Source organism: Stomoxys calcitrans, chromosome 2 (genome assembly GCF_963082655.1).
Source record: "Stomoxys calcitrans chromosome 2, idStoCalc2.1, whole genome shotgun sequence".
NCBI classification, from domain to species: Eukaryota; Metazoa; Arthropoda; class Insecta; order Diptera; family Muscidae; genus Stomoxys; species Stomoxys calcitrans.
Window position 1 is genome coordinate 190,975,101 of NC_081553.1, and position 15,301 is coordinate 190,990,401.

Below are 15,301 nucleotides of genomic sequence, written 5' to 3' on the forward strand. Positions count from 1 at the left end.
TTTGGTATCCAAATTTCGGATGGCGTAACTGGGGAAACACCCCACCTGCAAAACCTACAATATATATATATATATAGACCACTAGCTGGACAGGGCCCGCTCCGCTGCGCCTTCAGGAAATAAGTTCTGTTTGGGGGTGCTGGTACGGCCTTTCACATGTTATACTGTTGCTCTTCTCCCAATTACCTTTCATTGGAGCCGCTATGGTCGGTACATTTGTCCGGTATGGGGTTGTTTTTGAGGGTGAGGCGGATCCCCATATATCAGATCTGTGCTCTGGTCTCAAATACCTTTCTTTTGAGTCCCATATTGTCATTATTGGCTTATATTCCGTATGGCTGATGGCTTTGGAGGTGGGGCGGCCCCCTAGTTATCCCACCCATTTCCTAGACCAGGCGTTTTTGGAAATGCGGTAAGGGGAGGGTTCGCCCATTAAAGTTTGGATGTTAGATCTACTTCATTCTCTTGGATTTGTTGGCGGATTTGTGTAGCCAAACTCTTTGCCCCAAAAGTGGATGTCAGATTCATTCTCCACTCCCGAAAATCACATTGGAGCTACATATTGCTAAAGTCGGTATATAAGCGGAGTTTAGGGGGAGTCCTGAAACACTTGGCCATGAAACAGATACGGATTTGAGCTCCATTTTGCCATAATCCACAAATATGACCAGTTTGAGAGGCATGCAGGGTGGGGTGGCCACCTATGTACTTACAAACAAACAACAAAATTTTGCCCATGAACATTCCACTATGGAAAAGAGGCAAACTTCTCATATAACAATGAGTGCAGCCGGATTCAAGTTTAAAACTGAACGATAAGGGGCCTCCTTTCTATAGCCGAATCCGAACGGCATGGCGCAATGCGACACCTCTTTGGCATAGTATCTCACAAATGTTGTCAGCATAAGCCCGTACTTAGCCTTGAAAAAATATCAGCATCGTGCTCTACTCTCAAATTTCTTTAATTTGAGCCCAAATCGCCATTGGTTAGGGGGGATTTTAGGGTTTGGCACAACCCCCCACACATTTGGCCTCCAACTTGGATATCAAATTCGTTTTCTAATTTCAAATAGCTATTATTTATCGCCATAGTAGGCATTCATGACCCTTTTGAAGGGAGTTTTATATATTATTCTTAATTCCTTTTTTTTTTGGGTAGTATAGGGGAGGGGTTTTGCCCCCTAAAACGTCCATCCTGCATGACAGTTGGCGTTGCATTTATTGGGAGGAGAGGGTCAGCCACATCGACGCTAAGAACTAAACGACAATTTATTTGAGTCTTTTATTGTCACGATGTACTGTCCTGCGGAACGGTAGGACGTGACCCAGACACTTAAATCCTTATACCAACATTAGATTAGAAATATACTGTCATGGACCTTTCTTTTAATTGACATATTATCCCGATCGAACTACACGTCCTATTGAAGGGTATTTAGTGGGTGGGCCATTCCCAGACTCTGTCCTAATTGTGCGAGATTCGTAGCCAAGTCCCAAAGACCTTTCATTCGATTCCCCATTTTGTGACGTTAGACATTTATGCCAGTTTTGGGGGTTTTCTGATTGGGAATGCCCCCTAGACACCTTGGACTAAATTCTTATAACAGATGTGTACTCAGCTTCAAAATATCATATGTTTGATACCCATATTGTCCCAGTCGAAATCACGATCCTTCCGTCCGTCCATCCGTCCGTCCATCCGTCCGTCCATCCGTCCGTCCATCCGTCCGTCCATCCGTCCGTCCATCCGTCCGTCCATCCGTCCGTCCATCCGTCCGTCCATCCGTCCGTCCATCCGTCCGTCCATCCGTCCGTCCATCCGTCCGTCCGTCCATCCGTCCGTCCATCCATCCGTCCGTCCATCCGTCCGTCCATCCGTCCGTCCATCCGTCCGTCCATCCGTCCGTCCATCCGTCCGTCCATCCGTCCGTCCATCCGTCCGTCCATCCGTCCGTCCATCCGTCCGTCCATCCGTCCGTCCATCCGTCCGTCCATCCGTCCGTCCATCCGTCCGTCCATCCGTCCGTCCATCCGTCCGTCCATCCGTCCGTCCATCCGTCCATCCGTCCGTCCATCCGTCCGTCCATCCGTCCGTCCATCCGTCCGTCCATCCGTCCGTCCATCCGTCCGTCCATCCGTCCGTCCATCCGTCCGTCCATCCGTCCGTCCATCCGTCCGTCCATCCGTCCGTCCATCCGTCCGTCCATCCGTCCGTCCATCCGTCCGTCCATCCGTCCGTCCATCCGTCCGTCCATCCGTCCGTCCATCCGTCCATCCGTCCGTCCATCCGTCCGTCCGTCCATCCGTCCGTCCATCCGTCCGTCCGTCCATCCGTCCGTCCATCCGTCCGTCCATCCGTCCGTCCATCCGTCCGTCCATCCGTCCGTCCATCCGTCCGTCCATCCGTCCGTCCATCCGTCCGTCCATCCGTCCGTCCATCCGTCCGTCCATCCGTCCGTCCGTCCGTCCATCCGTCCGTCCATCCGTCCGTCCATCCGTCCGTCCATCCGTCCATCCGTCCGTCCATCCGTCCATCCGTCCGTCCATCCGTCCGTCCATCCGTCCGTCCGCCCCTCTGTCCGTCCATCTGTTCGTCGCTCCATCCGTCCGTCAATCTGTCCGTCCATCCATCCGTCTGTCGAAATCACGATAGCGAAAAGCTACCTGCTTGGAATTTTGCACATATACTTCTTATTGATGTAGGTCGTTGAGGATTGCAAATGGGCTAAATTCGTTCAGATTTGGATAAAGTCCCCCTTAAACTGATCACCCGATTTGACTTCTTTAAACCCTAAAAGCCTAAATTATACCCAACACCGTTTTTAACACTTCGAAATATCTATTTCCGACCCCCTACGACGCTCTAGCCATGTCTGTCTGTTTGTCCGCCTGTCTGTTAAAATTACGCTACAGTCTTTAAAAATCGAGATATTGAGCTGAAACTTTGTACAGACTCTTTTTTTGTCCATCAGCAGGTTAAGTTCGAAGATGGACTAAATCGGACTATATCTTGATATAGCCCCCATATAGACCGATCCGCCGATTTAGGGTCTTAGGCCCATAAAAGCCACATTTATTATCCGATTTTGCTGAAATTTGGGACAGTGAGTTGTGTTAGGTCCTTCAATATCCTTCTTTAATTTGGCCCCGATCGTTCCAGATTTGGATATAGCTGCCATGTCGACCGATCTCTCAATTTAAGGTTTTGGGCCCATAAAAGACGCATTTGTTGTCCGATGTCGCCGGAATTTGGGATTGTGAGTTGGTTAAGCTCCTTGACATACTTTTGCAATATGGCACAGTTCGGTCAGGTCTGGATATAGCTGCCATATAGACCGATCCGCTGATTTAGGGTCTTACGTCCATAAACGCCACATTTATTATCCGATTTTGCTGAAATTTGGGACAGTGAGTTGTGTTATGCCCTTCGACATCCTTCGTCAATTTGGCCCAGATTGGTTCAGATTTGGATATAGCTGCCATATAGACCGATCCGCTAAATTAGGGTCTTAGGCCCATAAAAGCCACAATTATTATACCTTCGATATCCTTCTTTAATTTTACCCAGATCGGTATAGATTTGAATATAGCTGCCATATAGACCGATCCGCCGATTTAGGCTTTTAGGCCCATACAAGCCACATTTATTATCCGATTTCGCTGAAATTTGGGATAGTGATTTGTGTTAGGCCCTTCGATATCCTTCTCCAATTTGGCCCAGATCGGTTCAGATTTGGATATAGCTGCCATATAGGCCGATCCGCCGATTTAGGGTCTTAGGCCCATAAAAGCCTCATTTATTATCAAATTTCGCTGAAATTTGGGGCAGTGAGTTATGTTAGGCCCTATGGCATCCTTATTTAATTTGGCCCAGATCGGTCCAGATTTGAATATAGCTGCCATATAGACCGATCTCTCAATTTAAGGTTTTGGGCCCATGGAGGTCGCATTTATTGTCCGATGTCGCCGAAAATTGGGACAGTGAGTTAAGTTAAGCCCCTTAATATACTTTTGCAAAATGGCACAGATCGGTCCAGGTTTGGATATAGCTGCCATATAGACCGATCTCTCGATTTAAGTTTTTGGGCCCACAGAAGGCGCATTTATTGCCCGATGTCGACGAAAATTGGCACAGTGAGTTGTGTTAGGTCCTTCGACCTTCTTCTTCAATTTAGTTCAGATCGGTCTAGATTTGGATATAGCTGCCATATAGACCGATCTCTCGATTTATGGGTTTGGGGACATGAAAGGCCCATTTTTTGTCCGATTTCGCCAAAATTTGGGACTGTGAGTTGTGTTAGGCTTCTCAACATATTTCAGTCACATGGCCCAAATCGGTTTACTTATATACCCGAGGTGGTGGGTATCCAAAGTTCGTTCCGGCCGAACTTAACGTCTTTTTACTTGTTTTCATCTGATTTGGCTAAAGTTCGTAATATAAAGTTCTTCCAATATCCATGCCAAGTATGATCCGAATAGATCTATAAACAGTTATAGCCCCCATATAAATCGATGTACGGATTTGACTTATTGAGCCCATAGAAACCTCAATTTTCATCCAATTTGGCTGAAGTTTGAAACAAAAAGCTTGAGATATGACTTTCAACATCCATGTCAAGTATGATGGGAATCAGTTTATAAACAGATATAGCCCCCATATAAACTTATCGGAGGATTTGACTTCTTGAGCCCTTAGAAGCCCAAAATTTCACACGAATTGGGTGAAATTTGGCCCTAAATCCATGAGTCATGAGTTTTATCCGAATCGTTCAATGTGGTGATATTGGCCCCCTAGACCAAAGTTATTCAAATATAAACTTAGTTAAAAAGGGTAATATTTAGCGGAATCCATGGTGGTGGGTAGCCAAGATTCTTTTCGGCCGAACTTAGCGCACTTTTACTTGCACATTTTATCTCTGAGTTACCTCTGCCAGTTATTACACCATATCTGACTGCCTTTATTTGAATAAAGTATACCCATGTATGCTTTCTTTATATTCGATCAAGTATACGGTGTGTCTAGACATTACAGTTATATATGATTTTTTCTTTAAACAATACCCTAGCATGGTTTTTTATTTTAGTTCTAAAATATCGTATGCCACAAATACTGCTTTTTTTCAAGCCAAAATCCTATAAGGTTAATTAATTAAAAATTATTCGCTGCCTTTTGTTGCCATTCGGTTTACAATTAAATCATTGAATTTCACCATTGTTATAACTTAATTAAATTTAATGAATTCACATGAAATCTTTGATCGAATGTTTTCTTTCTTTTCGCGCGAAGAAGCCATTAAAATAAAAAATGTTTTATAATTACGCTTTGTTTTGTTTTTTGCATATGTGTGTGTGTGTAGATGTATAGGCATGTATAGCAAACAATTTTTAACTTGTAATACATGGCGTATGATTGTTTTTAATTCTTAGAATCATGGAAAATATGTGCTTGATATATGAAGAGCATAAAAAGGGCTTCACAGTTGAATCCATGGACAGTGACGATATGGTGGCCATGCCGATCCCATACATGTTATAAAGAATTCTATCTTTTGTCTGTAATGTTGTGGAAGTGGCCGGAGAAGACTGCGTATTTCATTTCTTTAATTGCACAAAATTTTTCAACATTATCCAAAATTTTTAAACAAATTTTTTTGTTCACAGAAGGACATATGCATATGCCGAAGTTCTTCATACATATGAATTATATTTCATTTCCGCACGGAAAATCATTTCCATTTCACATGAGAAACGTGTCATTATTATTATTTTTGGTATTTGTACACGGAATATTTCCTGTTTATTTTATAGGCTGAATATTCATGGCATATGATTGTTTTAAATTCACAGTACCATGGAGCGTATACTTGTCGTATGTACGTGTATTCATACAAATATAAAGTCAATACGTATACGCACCCCTTAAGCAAATACATTGAATACATTTCTCCCACACAAGAAGAATCAATATGTTTATGCGGCCTTTAACAAATTTATTCGAATTGTTTACATAAAATATTATTCCGAGAGTTGAGCTTAAGTATTTATTTCCAAGTAGCATATATTACTCTGGGGCATGGCAGTATGGTCGAATAAAAAGGTTCTGTTGTGGTATATTTTAAGAAAATATTTATTTAAAAAATATGATGATATGATTTTAAAATGTAGGAATATTTGTTGGGCCATTATTTAAGGGTTACACTGCAGGTATAAATAGCATTGTTATTCCAATTGACATGGAAGTGTTTATTTTACCCACCACCCTGGGATAAGGGGGTATATACAATATTTTGTCAATCTAAGTTCACCACAACGAAATATGGGAATTACATCATTATATTTTTTATACCCACCACCCGAGAACAGGTGGTATATTCACCAAGTCATTCCGTTTGCAATACATCGAAATATTAATGTCCGACGCTAAAAATGTTTTTCGGATCATTGTAAAATTCGGAGGCGATTTAATGATATCTGTCTGTCCGTCCGTCTGTCCGTCCGTCTGTCCGTCCGTCTGTCCGTCCGTCTGTCCGTCCGTCTGTCCGTCCGTCTGTCCGTCCGTCTGTCCGTCCGTCTGTCCGTCCGTCTGTCCGTCCGTCTGTCCGTCCGTCTGTCCGTCCGTCTGTCCGTCCATCTGTCCGTCCGTCTGTCCGTCCGTCTGTCTGTCCGTCTGTCTGTCCGTCTGTCTGTCTTTCCGTCCGTCCGTCTGTCCGTCCGTCTGTCCGTCCGTCTGTCCGTCCGTCTGTCCGTCCGTATGTCCGTCCGTCTGTCCGTCTGTCCATCCGTCCGTCCGTTTGTCCGTCTTTCCGTCCGTCTGTCCGTCCGTCTGTTAGTCTGTCCGTTCGTCTGTCGGTCTGTTAGTCTGTCCGTCCGTCCGTCTGTTCGTCCTTCTGTCCGTTCGTCCGTCCTTCTGTCCCTTCGTCCGTCCGTCTGGCCGTCCGTTCGTCTGTCTGGCCATCCGTCCGCCTGTCCATCCGTCCGTCTGTCAGTCCTTCCGTCATTCCGTTTGTCTGTCCGTCCATCCGTCATTCCGTTTGTCTGTCCGTCCGTCTGTCCGTCCGTCTGTCCGTCCGTCTGTCCGTCCGTCTGTCCGTCCGTCTGTCCGTCCGTCTGTCCGTCCGTCTGTCCGCCGTCTGTCCGTTCGTCCATCCGTCTGTCCGTCCGTCAAGAAGTCAAATCGGGAGATCGGTTTATATGGGAGCTATATCGGCTTTTGAACCGGTTCGGCCAATAATTTGGTACATATGTTAAAAGTCATAAACCAAGTTGGCATACAGAATTTCAGCCGAACAGGTTAAAATTGTGCCCTCTAATGGCTGAAGAATTCAATTTGAGAAATCGGTTTATATAGGAGCTATCTAAGGTTATAGACCGATTTGGACCATTATAAGCATGGAAGTTGAAGGTCATACTAAAACACCACCAAAAAAATAACAACCAAATCGGATAATAATTGCGACTTCTGGAGCTTCAAGAAATCAAATCGGTGGATTGGTTTATACGGGAGCTGCATGAATCGTATTTAGGCCCGATTTGGATCATATTATGAGCATATGTTGTCAGTCATAATAGTAATGGACGTTGCCTCTTCCAGTCACTTATATTCAATCCCATGGCAGCCGGTTGTACGCATCGCATGATTCGATGGAATCCTTCATCGGCAAGGGCTGCCGCCTCAGTGTACATGTTCGTCTTTTTTCGTCATGGGAGAGGCACATCCCGGAGTGCCGTCTTTGCACGCTTGGAATTCGGAATTCGTCGAGGAAAGCGTTGTACAAAATTGTCGGGAAGACTGGTCAATAAATGCGCTTGCAGTGGGTATAGGAGTGAAAATCGGGCGATATATATAAATATATATCTAAATCTGAACCGATTTCTAAGAAATTCCGCAATAATATCGAGAGTCATAAGAAAATCCTTCCTGCCAAATTTCGAGAGAATCGGTTATCAAATGACCATTTAATTGTTGTATTACTGCAAATCGGACGAACATATATATGGAAGCTATATCCAAATTTGAACCGATTTCTATGAAATTCACCAGTAACATCGAGAATCATAAGAAAATCCTTCCCACCAAATTTTGAGAGAATCGGTTAACAAATGACCTTTTTTTTTCTGTATTACTGTAAATCGGACGAACATATATATGGAAGCTATATCCAAATCTGAACCGATTTCTATGAAATTCACCAGTAACATCGAGTGTAATAAGAAAATCCTTCCCGCCAAATATCGAGAGAATCGGTAACCAAATGAAAATTTTATTGCATTATTATTGCAAATCGGACAAACATATATATGGGAGCTATATCCAAATCCGAACCGATTTATATAAAATTCACCAGTAATATTGAGTTTCATAAGAAAATACCTTCTACCAAATTTCAAGAGAATCGGTTAACAAATGACCATTTTATTGCTGTATTAATCAAAATCAGAAGAACATATATATGGGAGTTATATCCAAATCTGAACCGATTTCTATGAAATTCAACAGCAAAATCGAGAGTCATAAGAAAATCCTTCCTGCCAAATTTCGATTTCTATGAAATTCACCAGTAATATTGAGTATCATAAAAAATCCTTCCTGCCAAATTTCGAGACAATTGGTAAACAATTGACCATTTTATTGCTGTATTACTGCAAATCGGCCGAACATATATATGGAAGCTATATCCAAATTTGAACCGATTTCTATGAAATTCACCAGTAATGTCGAGAGTCATAGGGAAATTCTTCCTACCAAATTTCAAGAGAATCGGTCAACAATTGACCATTTTATTCCTGCATTACTGCTAATCGGACGAACATATATATGGGAGCTATATCCAAATTTAAACCGATTTATATGAAATTCACCAGGAATATTGAGTGTCATAAGAATATCCCTCCTGCAAAATTTCAAGAGAATCGGTCAACAAATGACAATTTTCTTGCTGTATTACTGCAAATCGGACGAACATATATATGGAAGCTATATCCAAATCTGAACCGATTTTTTCCAATTTCAATAGACTTCGCCTCTAGGCCGATAAACATGCCCGTACCAGATTTGAAGACGATAGGATGAAAATTGCGACCCGTAGTTTGGACACAAATTAACATTGACAGGCGGACAGACAGACGGACAGACAGACAGATAGGCGGACATACATATAGACAGAAAGAAAGACAGACGGACAGACAGACAGCCAGGTTGGCAGACAGACATACAGACAGACCGATGGACAGACAGGTGGACATACAGACAGACGGACAGACAGACATACAGACAGACAGACAGATAGACAGACAGACAGACGGACAGACAGACGGACAGACAGACGGACAGACATACAGACAGACAGATAGACAGACAGACAGAAGGACAGACAGAAGGACAGACGGACAGACAGACAGACAGACAGACAGACAGACAGACAGACGGACAGACAGACAGACTGACAGATAGACAGACAGACATACAAACAGACAGACGGACACAGCTAAATCGAATCAGAAAGCGATTCTGAGTCTATCGGTACACTAATCAATTGGTCTATCTCTCTTCCTTCTGGGTGTTACACAAAAATGCACCAAGTTACAATATCCTGTACCACAGTATTGGAGTAGGGTATAAACATAATTGGATTTAGCCTTCATGTTGACCACTTTCTCGTTAAGATTTCTTGAATCCCTGTTGTTTTAGTTCTTCAAGATTTACCATTCAGCCTATCTATCTTAGGTTAAATATTCTATATGCCTGCAAAACAAATCACCATTTTCTGTGTAGCAACGAGCCTTAGTGGCCATCAATAGTCTGTCTACATATTTTATGCACTTTTCAGATATATGCTACATAATTGTATATGGTTTCGAAATAGATCCTTGCTGTTGGTTATAAGTAATTCATCCTACTGCCCTTTATGCGTTGTACAGTTTTCTGTTTTCTTCAATTAGTTTTCAATTATCATTTGAAATCTATTGTTCATATGAAAACATTTAAAAGAAAATTAAATTTTGAATAAAATCCTAATTGCAAACAAATTCGGTTCCGGGTCAAGAGTTTACCTGCATAAAATATTTATTGCATTATATAGTTTTTTTCTAGTCTTTATTCCAATTTTAGCTTTGTCCATTTCCATTGTTAGAGCTGAATATATCAAAAAGTCCAAATTGACATTTGAACTTTTAAACAGAAAAACCCAAAAGCAACAATGGCATGAGTGTTTTTTTTTTTTTGGTGTTCATTTTGTACTATCATTCGTTTCATCATGTCCCAGAAATTAAAAGAACTTAACTTTTGTTTTATTGCATCCTTTTCAGTGTTGTTGTTGTTGTTGCTGTTGCTGACCACTTTCTTCTTGTAGATGGTGTCTATTTGATTAGATAATTATTTTGCTTGTTGTCCCAAGTTTAGTTTAGACAACTAATTTGGGTTGCTACTACTCAACAACTATTTCAAATGCCATGGACATGAAATTTGTAGCAGAAAATAGTCCATCGTTAGCCTTGTTTCCGGTGTAATTATTGAATGCCGGACAATGAAATACAACTTTTGGTGTTTCAAGAAAAAACGAAAAAAAAACAGACATTCAATTCTTTTGTTCTCTTTCGTTCATTTGTGAGTGTGCTTAGGGTGTGGGGGTAGTGAAACAAAGAAAATATCTCAGAAGTTGACAAAGTTCTGTAAAACTTTCAATGTTTCGACATTGTTTTCTATTCTTTTTCTTTTCGCTGTTCTCTAGAAATTAACAAGAAGAGTAAGAGAATTTTCGCATGACATTTGTTGCAAGGCAATGTTAAACAGATTAAAGTCTAATCATTGTTAATTACCTCAAATACTATTTTTCAGGCTTGTGCTGTGTTGTTGTGTATGTGTGGGTGTGTGTGTGTTGAGCCTAGCCCCTGACTGGAGAGAGTGGGTGAGCTAAACTCTATTTATGGCTATGTACTTTGGCTGAGCCTACATCGTCGTTGTCATCATCAAAAGCAACAACAACAACAACAGTAACAACAGCAACAAATCGCATTTTACTTTGACAGCCTGCGAAAATTACAATAATTTTCCGCTTAACTTTGCCCTTTAGCAAGTCGTACAGTGTTGGCTTAAATGGCAGTATTGTGTTAACGCCAATGTTAATGATACCAAACGAATGAGTGAGTGAGCGAGAGAGCTAGCGAGCGAATGGAGAAACGAACGAATGCGAAGTAATGGCTGAACGACGGTGTACTCGTACTCATATGAGTATGTGATGATGAAAAAGGGTTGCCATATAATGACAATAGGACAGTAAGGTAGTATAGGTAGAACATGATGCAGTGGTGAATATTTTTATAGCGTCCAGCATAGGATGGTGGCAAAATCGGATAAAAAATGTGGCTTTTTTGGGCCTAAAACACCAAATCGGAGGATCGGTCTATATGGCAACCCCCGAAGACTTTCTACGCTTATGCCCTACGGATTGAAGCTGAGGGTCTATACAAGCGGTAGGGTTGGGAAGTCAGGAGACGACTCTGCAGTTGTTGCTGAATACTGAAAATCCCTCTGCCACGATCAAAAAAGAGGGTAAGGCGTCGAGACAGGGTCCGATAATACCTGTGTGGGTGAGTCATGCCCTGAATTTGACTCAAGGTGTGAGCCAGCGGAGAAGAACTGCACCCAAAAGCTACTTCCATAGTAGCTTTAGGGAGGAATAGTCTACACTGCAAGTGTCCAGTGTTCATATTCTCGACTGGATGAGTTGATGAGAAAATGCATCATGACAAAATCGAACGATTCTTGAGAGGATAAACTCTTGGCGGACACAGATATCAAAGCTAATACAACAGTGAAGGTAAAATGTGAATCCTGACTATGGTCCGGTTTCTGCAGATAAATCCTCACCAACCTCACCGCTCCGGCAGCCCTAATGGTCCTTCTGATGGCAGGGGGATTTGACGTTGTTCATTTGCAAAAACCAAGGGTGTATGGAGAAATGTTTCGTGGATTGAAAATTGCTTGATTTAAACTACTCAATACACTAATCCAATCCTTAGACCAGTATCGGGTGGACCCGGTACTTAGAGACTGGATAAACCATATGCTAAGGAACAGTTTGACAAATTGTGTGTCCCATTGCATATATATAAGGGAGAAAGTGGCACAAGGCAAGTCATAGAGGGGCATTTTATCGCCGCTACTATGGGTGACCACCACAAATGACCTATTACGAATGCTGACTGAGGAGGGATGTGAACCCGTCTGATACGCAGACGATGTTATAATTCTTCTAAGGGGTAAGGATTCGAACGAGCTATGCAGAAGGGCCGAAAGGGTCTTGTATATAGCATATGACTGGGCTACCCCCAGAGGTCTCAATGGTAACCCAGTGAAGACTGAAATATGCCTGTTTACGAGGAAGACAAAGGTGAGCCAATTTAAAGCACCATGTTTCCTCAAAAAGACAATTTCGATATCTGACAAGGTCAAATACTTAGGTGTGATCTTGGAGAGGAAACTTAATTGGAAGTGTCACATTCAGGAGCGTACTGAGAAGGCTCACAAATGTTGGGCACTATGTAGATGGGTCATAGGCTCGAATCTAAGGATAGTCCACTGTGTCTAATGGAGCCTGATTAGACCAATAATTACTTACTCCTCTGTAGTTTGGTGGACTGCTATGGAGAAAAGGTGCAACTTAAGGCCCATACAACAGGTTCAGAGAACATGTTTTCTTGACATAGGCGGAGCGATGAGGAACACGCCCACTAGAGCACTGGAGACAATTCTAGATATCCAACCGATTAACATACAGATTAAGGGTGAGGCAGCCACTGCGGCTATGAGACCTAAGGCAATAGGAGAATGGATTGAGGATGGGAGCAGCTCATACCATGGCTGTATAATCGAGGTGACTATAGGAAACTTGGAAGGAATTGAAAAGGTCTCCGATCGGATACCTGAGATGTACCTTTGGAGTAGATTGCGAAGCACTGCTGCCATCGACACAGTGTTCGCTTGACGGAATCCTAGTATTGACATCTGGAAGATCATGTTACACGGATGGATGTAACCATCGTGTCGTAAGCTAGACGACAGGGTGGGCCTGGCGGTTTACATTGAGAATCCAGAGATTGAGATCTGTTTTAGACTGACTGACCATTATACGGTCCTGCAGGCGAAGATCCGGGAGATCACGGAAAGAGTGAAATGGTGTGGTGCTAACGTGAGGACGTCGAGTGCGAACATCTTTACCGACAGCAAAATTGGCATAAGGGCAATAACAACCGGGACGGTAAGGTCACGAACAGTATTGCAGTGTAAGAAGGAGATTAGCGCCTTCTCTGAGGATGGCAAAATCCCCATCGTTTGGGTGCCGCGCCATAACGGAGTAAGGAGAAATTAAAAGGCAGACGACTTGGCGGTGAAGGCCAGACGACTGCCGTCAATAACCTTGGTTAACCCGAAGCCTTTCGGGTCGACGAAGTCCGAGTTAAGGGAGTGGGCGACGAATGCGCATGCCACATTGTGGATCAGCGAAACGGTCGGTAGGACGGCGAAAATCGTGAGAAGACGAGACTATAACTGAAAGGAAGTAAGAAGGAGGTCAGTATAGCTATTGGTATCATAACGGGACACATAGGACTACGAGCTCAAATGCAAATTTTGCCCATGAACATTCCACTAAGGAACAGGGGCAAACTTCTCACTTATCTCACAAAAAAAAGCACCCCGAGCCAAATTTGGTAAAGATCGGACCAAAATTGTGGCTGCTACAGTCTTAGAGCTCCATATCGGATACAAGATATATATAGGTGTTATATCTAAATTTTAACCGATTTTTATGAAATTTTGCACTCATATTGAAACTTCAAAGAAATCATTTCGAGCAAAATTTTGTAAAGATTTGATTAAAAATTGTGGCTGCTATAGTCATAAAATTTCACATCCGATGAAAGTTAGATATGGGAGCTATATCTAAATGTGAAATGATTTTGGCGAGATTTTGCATACATATGAGGACATTGAATAAAACACCCCATGCCAAATTTTGTAAAGATCGGACAAAAATTGTGGCTCCTACAGCCTTAAAACTCCATATCGGATGAAAGATATATAATGGAGCTATATCTAAATTTGAACCGATTTTGGCGAAATTTCGCACACATATGAAGAGGAAAGTAAAGCACCTCGTGCCGAATTTTGTAAAGATCGGACCAAAATTGTTGATGCTACAGCCTTAAAATTCCATATCGGATGAAAGATATATATGGGAGCTATATCTAAATCTGAACCGATTTTTGTGAAATTTAGCACACACATGAAGACGTAAAATAAAGCACCTCGTGCCAAATTTTGTAAAGATCGGACCGAAATTGTGGTTCCTATAGCCTTCAAAGGCCATATCAGATGAAAGATATATATGGGAGCTATATCTAAATCTGAACCGATTTTGGCGAGATTTTGCACACATATGAGGACATTGAATAAAACGCCCCATGTAAAATTTTGTAAAGATTGGACTAAAATTGTGGCTTCTACAGCCTTCAAAGGCCATATCGGATGGAAGATATATATGAGAGGTATATCTAAATCTGAACCGATTTTGGCGAGATTTTGCACACATATGAGGAAATTGAATAAAACACCCCATGTCAAATTTTGTAAACATCGGACCAAAATTGTGGCTCCTACACCCTTAAATCTCCATATCGGATGAAAGATATATATGGGAGCTATATCTAAATCTGAACCGATTTTTATGAACTTTGGCACACATATGAAGACGTAAAATAAAGCACCTCGTGCCAAATTTTGTAAAGATCGGACCGAAATTGTGGTTCCTACAGCCTTCAAAGGCCATATCGGATGAAAGATATATATGAGAGGTATATCTTAATCTGAACCGATTTCGTTCAAAACCAATAGCGTTCGTCCTTGAGCCAAAGAAAAGACTTGTCCAAAAGTTCATAACAATCAGACAATAAATGCGACCTGTAACTGGATCACAAAAATGCATGGACAGACAGACGGACCCACGGACCGACGGACATAGCTAAATCGCATCAGGAAGTGATTCTAAGCCGATCGGTATACATGGCTTTTCTTCTTCTAAGCTTTGCAAACAAATGCACAAAGTTATAATACCCTGTACCACCGTCGTGGTATAGGGTATAAAAAATATTTCAGAAGTGGTCCCTCGGCTAAACAGAAGAAGTGCGCTGGTCCAACTTGTTCCGTGACTTTTTCATCCGTTCTTTTATTTTCTTAGCTCAGCCTTATAGACTTCTCAGTTGTACGCCTGTGGCTTTCGGTCTGTTCAAAAGTTTTCTGCAACCC

The 15,301-nt window shown here is 42.3% G+C and overlaps 1 protein-coding gene across 3 annotated transcripts in view; it reads right to left on the reverse strand.

The window, feature by feature from the left end:
- The window catches only part of LOC106091533 (limbic system-associated membrane protein), a 462,509-nt gene that overhangs the window by 303,697 nt on the left and 143,511 nt on the right, over positions 1–15,301 (reverse strand). The gene's annotated exons all lie outside the window — the stretch shown is intronic.